At 51.6% G+C, this 4,249-nt stretch overlaps 1 protein-coding gene across 1 annotated transcript in view; it reads left to right on the forward strand.

Annotated features, from left to right (window-relative positions):
* The first annotated feature begins 323 nt into the window (after positions 1–323).
* Cdc42ep2 (CDC42 effector protein 2) overlaps positions 324–4,249 on the forward strand; it is an 8,979-nt gene continuing 5,053 nt past the window's right edge. Inside the window, exon 1 of the mRNA XM_055610346.1 lies at positions 324–378. The gene's annotated coding sequence lies outside the window, so the exon portion shown is untranslated. The remainder of the gene's footprint in view (positions 379–4,249) is intronic.

The following is a 4,249-nucleotide window of genomic DNA, read 5'->3' on the forward strand; positions in this document are numbered from 1 at the left end:
GCGGGCGCCTCCCGGGTCCCATTCCTTCCTACAAGGAAACCCATCCAAGGACGTTCAGAGATTTCTCAAGAATTCTCTCTTCCGGCCTCTGCTGGCCCAGTGCTTCTAGCCTAAAGTTTTGATTCCAACACGCACAGCTGGCGTGGGGAGGCTGAGGCTCTGGGAACCCAGGGCTGAGCCTCTGCTGAAAGGAGAACCCGGGCGGTGCCGCGGTGGGCGGGGATATGTGGGAGGGGCTTGGAGAGGAGCGGCCTGGGATTGGCTCCGAGCCCTGGAGGGCGTGGCTTAGGGCCCAGAGTCCGCGCTCTAAGTTCCCAAGCCCTCCCCAGTGCTCTACCCTAGCCGCGCAGCGCTGCAGCTTTGCCCGCGAGCCTCAAGGTGAGTTCGGGTTGGGTTTTTGCAGGCCTCTCGCGCGCGTCTCTCTGGAGAATCCCAACGAGGGTGGTGCTCGGTTCTGGCCCAGATCAGGTCCCTTCCTTACCTGGGGCCTGGGTGCCCGCTCCTCTACCCGTGACCTGCGGCAGCGCGCAAAGGCGCTGAGCTGTCACCCTCGCAGCTCCTGGCTGCACGCAGTGTTCTATGCCGGAGCCCCGGGACTAGGGAGCATCCTCCCTCTCGGTTCGTGTCCCTGCCTGAGCTAGAGGCCGTATTTTTAGAGGATGGTGAGGTGTCCTCCTATCTTTAGCTGCAGTGCTACTGAAACGGATCCGGGCTGAGCTGGGCAGCGCTTGGCTGGAGACCTGAAGGGGTCGGAGCGGGAACACGAGCCAGCGCTGAGCAGCCGGACTCCCGGGAGGGCGGGGGCCTGCACGTCCGAAACCTGGATTTACGCCAAGCAGACACTGGGACCTCGCCCAGGCCGGGAAGCTCAGGCAAGGCCCTTCCCAGAGATCGGAGACCCCGACAAGGTCCCCGATCATTGCCATTCTACTCTCACCACGGTCCGACCCTCACCATGGCGCGACCCAGAGAAAAAAGGCCGTTTGGGCGATCCACCTCGGGTACTGGGGCGCGCAGCTCCTCGATGGGCGTCTGCTTGGAGCGGTTGTGCTTGGTGGGACCCTAGAACCACGGGTGATAGCAGGGGCGCGCGCGCCACCTAGCGACTATGGATCCTAGAGCTTCTCTGTACTGGGACCCAGAGAGACCGCTAGCTGGACCTGTCAGGGCTGACAGGAAAAGACCCACGCCTGGCGGGGAGGGTTCAGTTTTTGTGCTTGTTGCAACCACTACCTAGAAGGGCCGAACTGCTTGAGGGAGGCCCTGCAGATATTTGCTGAATGTCCTTTCATGCGACTGTGGACTCATCTATTATGCCGAGGCCTCTTGTTTCCAGTATAGCAATGGGTCAGCTTATTTTAAAGACGCGGAAGGTTAAGTCCAATCTTAGAAAGAAAAGATGCGTTGTTCAGGGTCACAGAGTCCCAAGTGGCACCAGATTCCGAATCATTTCTCTTGGTCTGGCAAGATGTCTCAGCGGAAGTTGCTTCCTGAGCAAGCTTGGAGATGAGTTCCATTCCCGAAACACTTAAAGATGGAAGAAAAGAACCAACTCCACGAAGTGGTTTTCTGATCTCCACACACATGATGTATTACACACACAGAGAGAGAGAGAGCGAGAGAGAGACCATGCATACACTCATACAATAACAATAAATAAAACATTTTCATTTTTTTTAGAGGCAGTGTTTTAGTTTTTAAATGCAGGCAGATCTCAAAAATTAACTGGCCTGGTCTACAGAGTAAGTTCCAGAACAGCCAGGGCTACTCAGAAAAATGCTGTCTCAAAAAAACAAACACTTTTAGTAAACCTTTAGAGAAGAGGCAAAAGATCACACCTAGAGCTGGGCATGGTGGCACACTTTTTTTTTCTCCTTTTTTTTTTTTTTTTTTTTTTTTTGTGACCTGAACATTTGACAGATTCTCAGCTATGTAGCTGGCTGTCCTGGAGCTCACTATGCAAACCAAGCTGGCCTCAAACTCACAGAGATCTGCCTGCCTCTGTCTTCCAAGTGCTGGGATTAAAGGCATTTATCACCATGTCTGGCTGGGTGGCCTACTCTTAATCCCAGCACTTGGGAGGTAGAAGAAGGCAGATCTCTGTGAGTTTGAGGCCAGCCTGGTCTACATAGTGAGATCCTCTGTCAAAAAAAAAGAAAGAAAGAAACGAAAAGAAAAGAAAAGGAAAGGAAAAAAAGCTCATTGGTTTTGAAGTGTGTATGGAGAGAGCAAAGTTTCCATGAACATCTAAAATGAGCAGGAGCTAAATATTCTCCATTACCAGAGGGGATCTGCCTCCAGGAAGTCATTTTCTCTGAGGGAGGCCCGAGGCTGCTGTCCAGGCAACGGGTAGAGCTGGGATGGCTCCCATCAGCTCCTCCCACTGCTGGAGGAAACTCCTCCTGGCAGCCTTACCCTAATCAGAGCTCCTTCTTATAGCTCTGTACTTGCAAGCTGGGGAAGTGGTAGCCAAGGGATATGACTATATAGAGGAAGTCCAGAGACTTGACAGTTTCTCTCCTGTCCCCCATTCACATCAGCACTGGTGTGGTCCACTGCCTTGGAGCCACGTGGACCGGTCTTGGTACCAGTGCCTTCCCTTGCTAGTTGGAAGACGTTGACAAAGTTCCTTAATATCTCTGTAGTTCCACTACATCAGCTATCCAGGAGAGTGCCGGCCCCCACCACAACAAGCCTAAGAGAGTTCATGTGGAAGGAACTCCATGGCAGGCTGGAGTCCCTGGTCCTGTGGGGGCCACATCTTCTATTTAGAGTTGCTGGTTGTTATTCCCAGCTCTTCCCTGGGTGGTTGATGCTGGCCCCACCCTTTCTTTTAGCCTCTGTTCTCCTCACATCTGGATTTGGGTGGGAACATCTGGCTCAGAGTGAGACAGCAGTCAGGGACGCCCAGTTTGCTGTGGAAACACCCAAGCTGTCTTGGAGCTCCAGTGTGATGCAGTGAGGGTAGGGGAAGGCCTAGCCCAGGCTCTGGGCGAATCTCACCAGTCAGCCCAACTCTCCCTCAGTGCAAAGGAAAGAAAAGCCACCCAGTGCTTCACACTGGCAAATTGGACAGATTAGATATGGTCAGCAGGCTTTGCCTTTGGTGTGGTGGTCAAGGGTAAACTAGTGATAAGAGGCTAAGACTTAGGGCCTGTCTTCTCCACACACTTAAGGTGTGTTAGCTCTGCTAACTAGACTTAGCTGGAATCTACCTCCAGAGAGTCATTCCTTTGTTTCCTGTTGGCTGCAGGTGCTCTGGAGGCTCGAGATGTCCAGCCTCCATGGCTCAGCATGACTGGCCTGGGGCGTCCGGTCTTGGGGGTGGGGTTTCCTGAGCAAGGGCCTGTGCTGTCATGGGAGCAGTTAGGACCGTGCCCTGTGTGCATCCTGCTGCCTCCTTCCTGCCCTTCCTGATCACCCTTAGCTTAGGCAGAGGAAATGGTGGGTACCTCTTGTGTTCAGTGCGGGCTGGCGTAGAGGAGGCTTAGTGGAGAAGGATGAGCTCTTCCGGCTTCAGTCCTGTCCCTGGCCCTAGCTGCTGTGTGAGCTTGGGCAAGTTTCTTTGCCTTTTGTGCAGGATTCTGCATATGGATTCAGATGAGCTTGCAGGGCCCTCCCTACACCAGCCTCCCACCAAGGAACCGGAGGCGACACCTGCTCTGCTTCCTTCTTTGTTAAATCAGCATGACACCCATTCACAGTGTATTTTTTTCACCTTAAAAATAGCTTTTTTTTTCTGACTACATAAAAAATACTTGCATATTAAGAAACTGATGGCTGAGCCAGGCTCAGTAGCACCTGTGTTCAGAGAGGCAGAGGCAGGCAGCTCTCTGTGAGTTCGAGTCCAGCCTGTTCTACAAAGTGATTCCAGGACAGCCAAGGCTACACAGAGAAACCCTGTCTCAAAAAAAGAAAGAAAGAAAGAAAGAAAGAAAGAAAGAAAGAAAGAAAGAAAGAAAGAAAGGAAGGAAGGAACTGGTGACTGGGTTATAGCTTGTTTTTTGTTTTTTTGTTTTTTGGATTTTTATTTGTTTCGTTTTGTGTTTTTAGACAGCACCTCAAAAAAGAAAATTGCATTCATATAAAACTCTGAATAAGTGTACATATACCAAGTCAGAACAGAGTACAAAGATGGTTAATGTGGCCCCTGAGCAAAAATGATATTCAATTTTGTGAAGCACACCACCACCACCTTCTTTTTCTTCTTCTTCTTCTTCTTCTTCTTCTTCTTCTTCTTCTTCTTCTT

Source organism: Psammomys obesus, unplaced genomic scaffold (genome assembly GCF_907164565.1).
Source record: "Psammomys obesus unplaced genomic scaffold, mPsaObe1.curated_primary_1811, whole genome shotgun sequence".
In the NCBI taxonomy this organism is placed as follows: Eukaryota; Metazoa; Chordata; class Mammalia; order Rodentia; family Muridae; genus Psammomys; species Psammomys obesus.